General features: G+C 40.1%; 1 protein-coding gene across 1 annotated transcript in view; it reads right to left on the bottom strand.

Moving 5' to 3' along the window:
* The window catches only part of CTNNA1 (catenin alpha 1), a 221,136-nt gene that overhangs the window by 122,115 nt on the left and 83,608 nt on the right, over positions 1 to 15,413 (bottom strand). The gene's annotated exons all lie outside the window — the stretch shown is intronic.

Below are 15,413 nucleotides of genomic sequence, written 5' to 3'. Positions count from 1 at the left end.
CTCAGCAAAATAAGAGTTTTCATAATTCAAGGAAGAAATTTTCAGAAGAGAGACTTATTACTCAAACAATTGCCAGGCTCCACTGTTCCATACTTATGCTTTCTTATAAACATCGGCTAAGATGAGGACAAAATTATGTTGAAAGCAAAAAGACTTAAGTATAGCATTTTTACCACTATGCATTTGGAAATTGCATCTTCCCACCCAACAACTAAACACTTTAGGCTCCCAGCACCAATGTACTAGCTATTGTGTCAATAGTTCTGAACTCTACACCATAATGTTGAACGGAATATAATCAGCATTTCTTGCTTATTCTTCAATAAGATTGCTTCCACATGCATCTCCCTCAGCAAAAATGTGCTAACGAAATGAAACTAGGGCCAGGCCAATTTCCAATTAGAACTCAGTAATCATGGTCAGCCTTGTAGAAGCAGTATGTTGTCACTGACAGGAAGTGCTTTAAGTAGCTCAGAATCACTCTAAGCCTAATTAAAGCATTTATATTCCCTCAAGACCCTAATGGGTAACCCACAGAAGACTAGACTAGAAGGGTGAAGCCTCAAAGATATAGAGACACTGCAGACAAAAAACAAAATAAAATAAACCAAAAATCGAAGTTCAAAAATCTAGGATTTTTATTTTAAATCAGATGTTTACACATTTTGCTAAAATAAACCAATTCAAAATTAAGTCTGAAATTATGAGAGCCAAAGTCCTAAATTTACTATGATGTATTAAAATGATTAAAGAAAATCAAATCGTGCATGTTTGCTGCTGACATTTTAAAGAAAATCAAACCCTGAAACTGGCGAAATTTATTGGCTAAGCACATGGAACCAGAATTTGACAACAGCAACCTCTTCTGTAGGCAACTCCTAATATTCTCTTAATTTCGGTTTATTCAACTAGTTCAGTTCACTCAAAATTAAGAAATGGATTGGGAGCCGAAAAAGCAGAAAAGCTTGTTTTTCTCTTCTAATCTATGACTAAAAATGAGGTGGGAGGAAATGAGATCTACTGGATCTAAAATCTTGAAGGATGTCATGGACAGAAATAAGCAGTTCAATTCACCAACTACAGATAATACTTCCTATGTTTAATAAAGCAGATTCAAATACTAAATATATTTTGATAACACTCTTATCCAGCAAGTTTAAAACAAATTTAAAATGTTGGGTTTTACATTTAGTTAAATTTCAATTTCCATCCAAACGCAGCTTCATTCAAATAGAGTAAAAAAATTAAATGATTTAATAGGAAATGAATTATCCACCATTTTGTAACAAATGTAAAAATTAAAACTCTGAATAAATGTATGTTAAGCTATATAATTGCTTAAATAAATGTGTATTGATTAGTTTATCCTCCTGATTATCAAAAAGTAGTACCATATTTACTAATATTATTTAGTGTAAAAGCTAATTTAGTTTCAAAACATGTTTTAATAGTTACCAACCAATGAGAATCTAGATCTCTTTAGGAAAAGAATTAAAGTACAAATGCAAAACAAAATTAAATTTTCTTTAAGTCAAGGTTTCCTATCTGCTAATTTATATCAAAGTGATTTAAATCAATCCATCATGTACAGAAGTTGAAGTGGAAATGGCAAGATCCTCAGGGATATGGATGCCCCACTTCAGAAAGGCTAGAATGATTTTCAGAAAGAAAAACAGCAAGAATGTCAAAGCCTTTTAATGGCAGTTTACGCAGTTGTTTGGACCCCAGTATGAAATCCCTAACATCAAATGGATGGAGTCCAGAATTTGCCACCTAATTTCTCAGGAAATACTGGGTCTTATTTGTATTCCAGTAGGAGTTCTTGGCCTAAAAGCAAAGCGCCCAGTATGAGGTGGTAGGTTATACCACAGGTCTAGGCATGAAATCAACATTATCTGCAGATTTCTCAGCTACCTTTCCATCCCCCAGGAATCCCAACAGAAGCAAAATATCCCTTGTAAAGAAGCCCCTTCAACTTTTAGAATAGAACTGTGGAATGGAAGACCATACTAGGAATGCTCATGCCAGATCCAATGGCGCAAAAAGCTACTAAAAGCAGTTGTTCGATTTCTGAGGTTAGTTAGATCCTCTGGAGAACAATCCAGAAGTCTAATAATATGTTCAAGTTAAACAGAACAGGCAAATTAGAACCTTTGCTGCAAAACAAAACAAACAAACAAAAAAAAACTAACTAGTATGAACATTAACAATGGAACTCTGACAGACATGCTGAAACCACATTATGTGGTTACCAGGGGACAAGGATACAAATTCAAGAGTCCTGAGAGAGTGGAGAAATTTGGAACAAAAATTTCCTGAAGCTATAGGTAGATCTTGCCAGCTTTTACGTTAGTGAAGCTAAGAGAAAAGCCAATTAGGGGTTATTTTAATTGAAACTGTGAAATTTAGCTACCAACAAAAAATGACTAAGGTTTTAAACCTCGCTGAGTAGCTACTGTAATGTCTTCCTCTCCTTTGCTCTCTGAAAAAGAAGCCAAATGAATCAATGACAGACCATCTTCCCACACCATGTGGGTAAACTAGGGATTTGATCCTCTCTCATCTTCACAGAAAACTGTAAAGAGAATTATAGTTCAGTTCATTAAGGTGAACCAGACTACCAAGATTAGAGAGACTATATTGATAGTAACTCAACAGTAAGAGTGAAACAAAATATTGCCAGCACCGCCAAAAAAGTCTTCACACCTATTACCAACCAGAAATTCAGAGAGTACGAACTGTATTTCAGAAAACCTGAATATGCAGCTGCCACCAGATTCTCAGATCACCTTAAGTCATTTAATATTTCAAAATTTAGTTTAACAAATGAAAAGTGTTTTCTTCAATCTTAATTGAATTGTTGAGTAATGGTATGTTAAAAAAAAAAAAAGCAAGAGTGTATCGAACCCTGAAACACCATTCCTATTAGTGAAGAAAAAAAGGATCTGGTTATACAATGAAAAGAAACACTAATGGGGTGCCAGAGCACTGAGAAAAACCTCGAACAATGAGATTCTAAAATGGGCAGTGAAGTTTTTCTTAGCCAGAAGGCAAATGCTTTTAAAGATTAAAGTTGTCCAATCCAAATTTATATTAAAGTCAACATGACTGCATTATGTACTTGTTGCACCTAAATAAAGCCACCTATTACAAGCAAGGTTTTGACCCTGATTTGCCAAAACAAATCAGCTTGAAGTCTCACAGACAAAATGCCCCAGGTTTAATTTTAATAGTTTGAGGCAAGTCAGACAAGACCATTGGAAGAGGTGATCTCATCTGAAGTTTTTCCTCACATTCTTTACTCAGAACTCCAGAAAAGCTTGCTCTAGAAACTAAGTTGTGTTAAAACTATTGATAACAGCATACACGCAGGCCTTCAATGACCTTTTTGGGGAGGAAGGAAGAGAGAAGGAACATGTAAATGGCAACAGCTTATAACTAAGACTATGTTTATGTCACGGAGGTCATGGAAGTCACGGAATCAGTCACTTCCAAAGACCTCCATGACATTCTCTGCTTCAACCCCAGGGACTGCGGGACTCTGGAGCTGGCAGCCAGCGGGGCCATGGCAACATTCTAGCAACAGGGGACCCCCTGCAATGTTCTAGCGACAGGTGACAGACTCCTGAAGGGGCCCTCCTCAGGGTTCCAGCGACAGATGAAAGCCTCACGCAGGGGGAGAGGAACGCCTTGGACGAGCGGCTGGGATGTCACGTTTTCTCTTTGGGAAATATGGTCACCCTGCAGTTCTCAGCCGCCATGGGCAGAGGGGGAACCCCACAGCCCCCAATCACCACAAAAGGCGTGGGGGGGAGGGGGAGGGGAGAGAGAGAGAGAGAACGGGACCATGGGGCCGCAGCAGCAAAAGTCACAGACAGGTCCCGTGACCTGTCCATGACTTTTACTAAAAATAACCATGACAAAATCTTCGTCTTACTTATAACTATTATAAAGGTTGAGAGTTGAGGGAACCTGAATGGCCCGGATGAAGGGAGAAATGGAATCCTGAAGACAGGCTCTTAAGGGTTCAGTATTACGGAATCAAGTTCAATGGTTTTATCCTTCAGGTTCTAAATATATAGAAGATACTGATCTTTATATTACCAAAACTCCCACCTCCTCCCTTCAAGAAATATGCTTCTTTTAAATCATTCTTTCAGCAAGCTGTTTCTCCAGTTCTCAACTTGCTCCCCTCCGGAATGGAATCAGCAAGAGAGTGAAGTAAATCATGTTGTATCTGCAGGAGAATAAGTATTTCATGGGGAGCTGAGTGAACTCACATAGGCAGGCCAGGTGGTAGCCCTGAAAAGTGACTAGGCAGGGAGAATAAGGTCTTCTATAGCTTTAAAAGAACAGAGTTACAGAGGTGGTAGTGGAAGGAAGGAAAGAAAGGATAATAAGAAAACAAGGAGAATTACTCTGCACCTGTCCCTCAAATTAAAACCTTAACACAGAGCATGCTTGTTCTAAGGGCTAACTTAGGTAGTAAATACAAGGTTGCAGAAGGAGACTACTAATATTGGATGGTCAAATCAATGGGAAAACAGATGCAGACATCTATCTATAAATGGAGTTTAAGACAATCCTATTTCTTCCCATATTATAATCAGAATTTGATAACCATAGAAGAATCCCAATAATTCAAAGAGATTATTTTTCAATATGTTCAATACCCAGTACTTGTTTGCCCCTCTGCCATTTTACAGCTCTGCTCTTCCTTTTATCTCCCTCCACTGTTCTTTTCTTGGTCATTCTCCACCATCACGGCCCAATCAGCCCACTAACTCTGCACTTATGCTTTCCGTTTCCAGCTGCTAAATTTCATTTAGACAGCTACAAATCACTCAATACTTCCCTAACATTACTTCCCCATTGAAACTGCTCTAATTACCACAGGGTTCTGATGTTAGAAGCAAGAGAGGAGATATTCACAATTGTGCAGACTACAAGATGGTCTATAAAAAAACCCAGTTAGGATGTAGTGATACATGCTATAAAAAAGTTTGACAATCCCTGAATTAGGGCAAGAAGGGTTAATGTCAGCTTCTAAGAGAGACTCAACATAAGTCATTCCAGAGTAGGCTATTTTTATTTTCCGTTTTGAAGTGATAGGAGCCCCATGGTGTGATTTCTATTTTTATGAGTGACACAAGAAGGTTTAACAGGTAGCCTAGAAATACCTAAAAAGGTCTATGGGGTGAAACCTCAATAGCTTATTCCTGATACTTTGATATATTTTATCTGACACTGGCAACAAAATCATAGTTTACCAAAGACTTTCACTGAACATCAAAAGTGAACTCCTGGCCAATTAACTGTCTAGATCAGTGGTTTTCAAACTTTTTTTCTGGGGACCCAGTTGAAGAAACTTGTTGATGCCCATGACCCCACAGGGCTGGGGATGAGGGGTTTGGTGGGTGGGAGGGGGTCAGGGCTCTGGGTGAAGGCTCTGGGATGGGGCTAGGGCAGGGGGCTGGGGTGTGGGAGGGATTTGGTTTGGGGGTGCTCAGGGCTGGGGCAAAGGGTTGGGGTACAGGAGGGGCTCAGGGAAGGTGATGCAGGCTCTCAGGAGGGGCTGGGGCTCCAGGTTTGGGGGGCTCAGGGCTGGGTCAGAGTGCAGGAGGGAGTCAGGGGGTTTGGCTGGGGGTGCAGGCTCTGGGGTGGGGCCAGGGATGTGGGGTTTGGGGTGCAAGAAGGGGTTCCAGGTTGGGGGGGCTGGGACAGGAGATTGGGACACAGATTTACCTCTGGCAACTCCCAGTCAGCGGCACAGCCAGGGTGCAGAGGCAGGCTTCCTGCCTTTCCTGGCACCGCGCTGCGCCCTGGAAGCGGCCAGCAACAGGTCCGGCTCCAAGCCGCAGGTGCATAAGTAGCTTTGCGCGACTCTCGCCCACAGGCACCGCCCCCCCGCCCAGGTTTCTAGCCAAAGAGAACGTGGAGCTGGTGCGCGGAGTTCCGTGACCCCCCCAGAAGCCGGACCCGTTGCTGGACGCTTCCAGGGCGCAGCATGGTGTCAGAAAAGGTAGGCACTAGCCTGCCTTAGCTGGGCAGCACCGTCAACAGGACTTTTAACATCCCAGTCGGCGGTGCTGACCAGACCAAGGTGACCCAGTGCCGGCTCACGACCCACGGTTTGAGCAACACTGGTCTAGACTGACACATCTGTTTCATGTTCTTTACAACATGAGAACTGTGTTTATCTATTACTTCGGTAAAATGTACTTTAAACGATGCTAATGTTGGATCTAATCAACTGGATGGCACAGGGTGAGGAAGAGTTGGGGAAGAGTTTAATGACTAAAAATATGGATCAGAGAAACAAATAGGTACTCTAGAAATAAAGTTGAACCAGGGTTCAAATTACAGGCCTGATTTTTAACATCTGTAACACAGGAAGAGGAAGATCACTAAACATTTTAGGGATTACTTGAGATTTAGCAGAGGGAGGTAGGGAAAGCACCATTATTCCACCTTAAAAAATAATTTTGTAAAATAGCTTTTATAGCTGGTTTAAAAATTAGTTCAACTCTTTGGCTCGTCTTTATTTCAAAAACAGAAAAAAGAAAAGAAGTGTAGGTATATGGATCTGTAGAGAAGCTCATGCAGAGGGCATATTAAAAAGTTTTTCATGGAGACATCCACCCATCCATCTTAGACATAAAATACATCAACCAGAGTATTTAAAGAACCAAATACACATTTTAAAAAAATAGAAATGGACTTGGAACAGGTTCTGTTCTTGTCATCATAGAATTAGGATGAGTGTAGTCATCCTCTGTACCCAAAATTTCTCCAAAAATATACCATGCATAAAGTAACTTCCACTATAGATCCTCATATCTTTCACTCCAAGCAAAAGAGCCAACTCTCCTCCCAAAGATACATTACCTTGAAAGCCTGCTGTAAGGCTTTGAAGGTAATCAAATTGGGGATTACACCAGACATTCTAGAACAGAGGACCCAACACAAGATACTCTACCAATAGTCCCCTCCTTTTAAACCAAAGGATTCTTAGTGTTAGCATCTCTGCTAATCTCAATTCCTGCAACATCACTTAGAAAGAGATGCAGACTGAGGCAGCCGGGTTCCAAACCATTTTGGGCTTTGGAGGTCAAAATCAGGATCTTAATGTTTACCTGGAAGTTAGACGGAGGACAGTATAGCCTCTGAACTGTTGCTGTAGTGCACTTCCCATGCAATGCACTTAGTAAGGAAACAGCTGCAGTCTTGACTACTGCTATTTCTAGAGCACTCAAGAGCAGCTGATGACCCAACAAACCCTAAATTACAAACTTAAGTAACAAGTGGCAAGCACATGAGGGCCAATACAATATCTGCCAAGTCTACAAGCATTACCTTAATTTCACTGTTAGCCAGCCAAGCCCATATCCAAATTCTAGTCTAATTCAGCTACGAAGCAAGCCATTCAATTCCATCAGATGGAAAAATTCAGTATACTAAGTGAGACTGACAACACCCATGAGACAAAGCTGTCTGAGCAAACAAGCAGTTGCTCGGTATTGTCGAGACCTTTCAAAGAATGGAATGACATCAGTCACAAGCAACTCTTTTCACCTCTAAACAGGGACTGCAGATTTATCCAACTATATGTCAAAAGCTATAGTGAAGATAGGAAAAGACTAAAAAATGTGGTTACCTGATCAGTTACTGTCCAAAGGAGATATACCAATACAACTAGCAGGTTTACCATGCTCAGACCTGAAAACAGATTTATTGGAGGAATTAAGTTGAGGATTAAGTATTACCAGAATTGCTTTGCACCATCTCAAAATGAACTCTCTCAGAAAGTGAGGTTTGAAACAGATTGACAGTGAGAAAGACTGTAAATGTTCGGGACTGTTTCTTGGCCAAACACTTAATTGCTTCCTCAAATAAAGCAATACACTCTTCTCCTGAAGGGAGTCAAAGACTAGCCTCTAATAAAGGACTTAGTTCTTCTCCTTAGCCTTTACCAGTCAGGAGTATAGTTCAGAGTTTGGAAGTTAACCAATACTTCCAAAAGATCTATGTACAACACTAGCTGAAACTCAAACTGAGAAGTTTTCATTTTTCCCATCAAGACATTGGTACAAGATTTTTTTGTAAGATGCAATCTGCTGTGGTCATTTGGTGACACTGGGAAGTTGGGATGGAGAAGAAAGAATCTCTGATCAATTAATATAAAATAAGAGGGAAGATGTTGATATCTTTGGCCCATAACGAGCACGAGAATGGTCACGGCAGCATAAATTATGGGAGTACAATGGTTTGTAGCGCATATTTCAAATGCGGCATAGGTGGGTGTAAGTATCTGTAGTTTCCATTTTGAGGCTGGGTAGGGAATTCTAGACCACAGTTAAAAAGGTGGTTTTTTTTAATTGGAAATATTTAAAGGTTGTGTTAACTACGAGAATATTTGAATATTACCTTTCGTCTACTTTTGATTTCCATACTTCTAAATGTGTAAGTGTTTTTAACCAGTGTTTCTTCATACAATGAAGTCTTAACACTAAAACAGGGGTTCTCAAATTGGGGGTCAGGACCCCTCAGGGGGTCGTGAGGTTATTACATGGGAGGTCGCGAGCTGTCAGTCTCCACCACAAACCCCGCTTTGCATCCAGCATTTATAATGGTATTAAATATATTAAAAAGTGTTTTTAATTTATAATGGGGGGGGTCACACTCAGAGGCTTGCTATTTGAAAGGGGTCACCAGTACAAAAGTTTGAGAACCACTGCAGTAAAATCTTCACTTTAAAGTGAATTAGTAGCCTACACTAAACAACATTTAAAGGTTTTCTTCTTGAGGAGTTATTTGAATCATTAGCAAGAAATATGAAAAGCAAGTAAAGCACTGAAGCTGTTATAAGAAGAATACCCCAAAATATGTTATTGTAGGTATTACACGCACATGATCACCACCCACCCTGTGAAGCTTAGAGAAAAGTTGTCTGAAGCACTATAATTGGAATATCACAAGACCCCTCTAATGCAAAACTCTCAGAAGTAAGCCAGGCCCAGGCAGAATGTGCACTTCGCAAACGGAAGAGGATGCATTATGAATCTGGGAATAAAGCCATCAAATTCCTGGCAAGACAGACCAGACAAATGGATAATAAAACAATCCCAGCAATACAATCTCACTAAGACAGATAAAGGCTATATTAACTTTCCTCATTACTACAAGCATGTACATAAATAAACCACAAAAGCTATTTGAATATATCCTTTAGGGGGGGTGAGGGGGAGAGAAGACCAACAGCCTCAACTCAGATTACAGTGAAGAGAAAACTGGAAACCAAAGGGGTCTTCAACAGGAAGCCCAAGCTACTAAAGATTTGGAAGTAGCATCACCAACAGATGAGTCATCATCTGGGGAGTTTGTTAACAAGCATTTCAAGATTTCTAGCCTTAATGTTATCATAAGACAGTAGGGAAAAAAATACCCCCTCTCTTTCACAAGTGAAGTCATAATTTACTCCAAAACCAGATTTGAAATCATGTGAATAATAAAAATCTTTACCATCAATCCAAGAATTAACAACAAAAGATTGATAATATGCACTTTCATTTAGAGGAGCCAAGCATGAATGTCCCTCACTCTGAATTCCTTTTACTGTTAAACCTACAACAAGCAACTAACTCACTAAAACTCTATGGAATTAAAAAGGAATTAAGATGCGACCTGTATTGCATTTTACTTTAGAGAGACACTATGATGCCATTATTTACAAAGCCAACTAATGAGACCACTATTGTTGCAGCTAATGAGAAATTATTAAAATATTTATCTAGTATAAGCTTGACACACCTGAGGTAGTCCCCATTGTTTAAAAATCAGATGAGTAGCAAAGCAACTAACCAATTTAGGAATTAAGTTACACTTGGGATGGAATAGCAGTGTAGTAACAAGTATACTGTAAATGTGTATGAGGGAAAATAGGGAAGACTTGCTATTTAGGGAGTAGAAGGTTGAATTTATATGGAGGCTAGTGTGTTTTTATCAGTATTTTCCCTTTTATCAATACAACTTTTTCTTGTCAAAGAAAGCATTCAATAGGCAACCTGGATAAGGAGAAAAAACAATCAACCTTTGTGGAAAAGGCAAATAAAAGATGGCAGATTACAAGTATCTAAGACTGTAACCTGATGAAAATCTTCCTGATGATATCAAGTGTGGTAGATCGTGGGCCAAAAGAATTTTAACTGAAAATGAATTTCATCTCAGCTTAGTAAGGATGCTAAAGGCACTAAACATGAGCAATATGACCAGAGCAAGGCTTCAGAATGCACATCTTTCTTTTTCCAGGAGAGAAGTTGGGGCGGGGGAAAACGGACTTCTGATGTGTAGGTATAATATGCTCTTACCCTTTTACATGCAGTCATGTTTTTGAATTTCCACCAGTTATGTTACCTATCTCCTCTTGTCCCAAAAGAGCCAAGGCGCAATCCATTGAGTGTCTTCATAAGCTCTCTCCTTTCTCTCAAGGCAAATTTTCCAATCACAAAAAGGATGATGGAGGAAAAGAGCACACAAACTTCAAGACACTAAAGGAATCCATGTGGCATGCACTATCCTGCAACAAGACTCAGGAAAGTTCGCCCACATATAAAACGGAAGAGGGAGTTTCTGAGATGAAGAAGATGTGTGTGAGAGATGGGTTTTCCTGGGGTGCAGTATGAACTGTGGGACAGCTGAGACCTCTGTTCCACCAACCTGGGCTCCCTCTCACACAGTGATGCTGTTGTCAAGTTACAAACCTCTGGCAGGTACTGCATTTACAAAGACATCCACAGACAGGGACATACCCAACTGAGTTACATGAATGCTTCTCCCAGCCACCCATGAACCAACAGAGAGGTTCCAGCCAATTCCCTCCAGCTCCCCCACCTTGCTCCCCAGAACTGTATGGTCTTCCCAGGTCAGAAGCCTGATCAGTGTAAGTTTACTACCCAGTCTGCCCCTCCCTCAATGTGGAGCGAACATACACAAGCCTTTGTAAACCGAGCTGAGATTTCCCAAGCACTTTAACCAAAATACACTGTTTTACATACTTTAAAAAAAAAAAAAAAAAAAAAGTTACACTTGTTAAAACTCAACTTCAGATTGTAGTTCAAATATTACGTGATGTGTAGCCATTTGTTCAGGTTATATACTGGGAATTGACTCGGTGGCACACACACTAAAACCTGAATGTCGAGACAAACTGTTTTTGCGGCTGACTAGGCGCTGTGTTCTCATACACAACCAGGAAAAATATTGCCTTGCCCATTCTGAATCTTTTTGTCTGTATGGTACACACCTGAGCTCCTGTCATATGTGCATTATTGAAAATAGTAATTTGAGTTGACACTATGTATATCCGTGACACTTACACAATGTGTGGAAAGAATTCACCAAACAAAAAGAATATTTAAAAAAAAAAAATTTCACTAGATAAGCTTATTTTAGACTTGATCAAATGCTAAGCATTTTTCAGGGTTCGGTGCAGTAAAAGCACTGATCTGTATTTCACAAACCATCTGACAATATAAAACAGTGGATCCAAGTTAACACTTACACATTGGAAAACTGTATTTCATGAAGATGTGGTTTAAGTATAATGCTGGATGTCATGGATCATGGTACATGCTATGGCTTGTACCCTTCTGCAATTTTGTGTGAGTGTAACCTCCTAGTGGTAGGCACGGAGCCTCCACTTCACTCAAGGGGGATTCCCATGACTGATACCTTCAGACTGGGCCCCTAGGCCTCAGCACCCCATTTTGCACCATGGCTCGTTAAGCAGAGCCAGATTAGTTTGGTTCCCTGGAAGAGGAGGAGTGTCTCTCTCTCTCAGGAGCTTTGTAACCAGAAAGCATATTCAGTGGCACAATTCAGTGTTTTTAAAAAAAAACAATTTACTTGTTAACAGGAACACAGTGGTCAAGGAAGAGTTAAAATAGCAAAGCAGGACTATATATAGGACTCTTACCTAACCTTTCCTAGCTTCGGTAAGCAGGCTCTGCTTAGCCCAGGCTGCCTTCCTCCTTGAGTTGGAGGGAACCTGCATGTCTGCTGCTCCTATCTCCGTCTCCAGAGCATCTCTACCAGAGGCCTCTTCCAGTTTGTCAGAGCTTGTAATTAACAGAACCAAGCCCTTTTTGCTTCAGCTGTCCCACCTTAAGGATTGATTGGGAGGATCCTTTTCCAAAGAGGGGGTGCCAGCTGGGCCTTATCACCTCTATGGTTGGTGAAGTATTGGGCGACTGAGTCAATTCAATCATTTTCTCTTCCTGGTCAAATTGGTGGAGAGCTCTGTGCCGCAGTTAACCCTTTGAATCTAGCTAGCGCACATTACTGAAGTAGGTGGGTAAACTGAGTTTTGCATAAAATTCATGAAAATAGTGCAATAATGCCCCACATTTTCCACACTGGGGAAACTGGAAAGTAAATGTTATTTTGAACTTTTGCTGTCAGTTTCAATCTCTTCTTGCTCTCGCCTCTGCTCCTCCCCATTTTTAGGTTCTTGAGTCTCCTAACGCCTAAGATGTTGAATGGAGGGTCCAGCAACAACTGGGCTTCATGGAGTTTAAGCAGGAATGTTCACCCTACTTTTATTTTCATTTCATTGTTCTGATGGAATTGCAAAACTTTTTGGTGGGTTGGGGGAAGAAAGATAAAATATGGGAGGGGGACTTAAGATTCCAGGATACTAGCAAATGTAGTGCTTTTATTTAGTGTTGCTGGCCTGCAAGTCTCCAAGGACCAGGCATCATTGAAGCTCCCACAATCAACTATGGCTACCATTTTGGAATCACTCTTCAAGACTGAGTCCCAGTAGTCACTTGGAAGCCATTTAGTGGGAGACACATTTGGGTAGGTGTACTGTCATTTTACAAATGGCGAATGGATAACATGCCAAAATCCTGTGGTAGCTTTGTTTTGGCAACTGTCTCTTTGAATGCCGTATCTTGGTATAAATGGCTGTACTACTACACTTTCAGTTCTATTGTCTTGTCTATTGTAGGACTAAAAATCTTTATAGTGTTTAAAAAAAAGGGGGTGGTGGGGAATTATCAGTGGACATAGCAAATGGGTTGACTATTTTGTTGAGGTGCTATTCCTATGGATACAATCAGACAGATTCTGCATTATTAGTGGAGAAGTTCTGTAAGTAACTCCGGAAGACTGAGGATGCAAGGATTTAAGGTATGGAATTTTTCTGGCTTGTCTGCCTGCATTTCTGTTCCTTTCTACTTTCAGCTGGCTTGAGGCAGGACATCTGACTTCTGTGTGATGTACAAGTTAATTACTGGATGCCTGTGTTCCTTGGATGATTAACAGAGCTGATTTCAGATTAGTTTAACACACACTGTTCTGAAGGCTGTAGTAATAGGCTATCTTGAGCTAGATTTCATTTTGCTTCACTGTGGTCGGCCAATTCTCAAAAGTGTAGAGTCCAATCCAAGGCTCTAGAAGGCACATTTTCCCCCCCACTTCGTTAAAGTGAATCTATGTTCTGTGCTCTCTGATTGTGAAAAGCCGCATGAAAATCTTGATGCAGTGCGCACACTTTCCTGAAATACCCACGTTTTACTCTAAAATGAGAAGATTATACTTAAAATCGACAGGAAACCCAAAGAATTCTAAAACACAGTATTCTCGCTCTTATTCAGACAAAAAGGCTTTGCAGTTAACTAAATATCTCTCATCATGATGCGCAAAGTGTCTCTAGGACTATCAATTAAGCTTTGCTGCTGAAGCAGTTTAGAGAATGAGAAATGTTAAAATGATTTAAGAACCCATCTGACAAACCTAGTGACAAATTGTAATTGCCTCAGTCTTTCTTCCAAAAGAGAACAAACAATAATATTCTGTCTTCCTGCTGTTTTAATCTATAGGGAACATGCTTATCTCCATTGGACATGGTACCTATGTTAAATGAGAAAAGAATGTATTCATTAGACAGGGACAGGAAACGCTTAGCTCCCTTAATAGCGCTCATTTGCCTGACTTCTGGTCCAAAACCCATATGGGGGGGGGGGGGGGAGAGAGAAGGGAAGACTACATATATTCATCTCTTCAGTAGCTTCAGAGCATTAAGTTCTGACAGCATAACAGGTGTGTCTCCGTGGAAAATGGTGCAAGTATGTTACTCAAAGGGGAAATGTAGAAAAATGTAAACATGTCATGTTAATGTTTTAACTCTTACAGTGGCTTGTTTTGGTATGTGATAGCTGGTCAGAACTATCAGACTTTGTATACCTAGGGTACTGGTTTAATTAATAATAAAAAAGCCAACTGGCTTATGTAACTCCTTGCAGTAAATAACCTTGGTGATTGTGTTGGTATTTTCTATGGTTAGTATGGGGAAATACAAAGGAATACTGGCAGTACAGCAGAAATTGTGTTGAGTGAAACTTGAAAGTTTTTAAATGGTCCCTGTCTGTTCAAACTTGCAATTTAACTTTTAAATTCTCTGTTTTTATTTGCTCATAATAATTTCCAGCTTTTACTTCCATTGACATGTCTTGTTTCAGCTCAAATGTTGCGATGAGGAATTGTAATCTCAGGATTGGGGATGGGAGAGGCTAGACTTAAGTGAATAAGTTTGACATGCATAACATGCTTTGAGGCATTGGGAGGGTGATCAGCTGGGGGGGGCATAGAACTACTTAGCACAAGTTATGCTAAGTCTGTTTTTGTTTTGTGATAAGATCATGGAGTCGTGCATCTATTTCACACCTCACTAGTGACCCAGCAAAGGTTTTTATATTTTTAAAGAAAAAAGTACGTTACTGTAATATGATTGCATGTTCAAACAGTTACATTTCTGAAATAGAGGAATCTTTCATAGGATACCTTATAAGTCACTCTACCCTAATTTATTATGTGGTGCTGTATAATTTGCCAGTCAAGAATTCCTTCGCCAAATGAGTTTGCAGCTAAAAGGCAGTTGAGGCAGACTGGAGAGTGGCCTTTATAGGTTATAGTTAGCTAGTTCTTATAGTTAGTCTGACCTTCATGCCAGTAAAATGAAATGGAAGTTAATCTGAAACTTGAGTGATGTGGGCTTGACTCTGTAGCCATGTTCAAATATACGGCTGCATGAAGTTAATCATAGTATTCAGTAAGTTGGACTATCCTGAATAGAATCCATGAGCAACTTTTTTCCAGAGTAAATTATCCATCTAATCCTGTTTACAGCATTGTTCAGACTCCTTGTTGAATGGCTTCTTAAATGTGGTTCTGCCACTGTGATCAATTATGGTTCTGATAGATTCTTGTTTACTATTGGACATATGATTTCGATTTAGAGCCTGATCATGTGAGGTGCTGAGTGCCCTCAACTCCCTTTGGTTTTGATGGAAGTTGAGGGTATTCAATACCTTTTTATAGGGGATGCTTGGCACTTGGCAGGATTGGGGCTC

The sequence above is a fragment of the Trachemys scripta genome, chromosome 8, assembly GCF_013100865.1.
Source record: "Trachemys scripta elegans isolate TJP31775 chromosome 8, CAS_Tse_1.0, whole genome shotgun sequence".
NCBI lineage: Eukaryota > Metazoa > Chordata > Testudines > Emydidae > Trachemys > Trachemys scripta.
The sequence above is the reverse complement of the archived record's forward strand: the minus strand, read 5'-3'. Positions and strand labels throughout refer to the sequence as shown.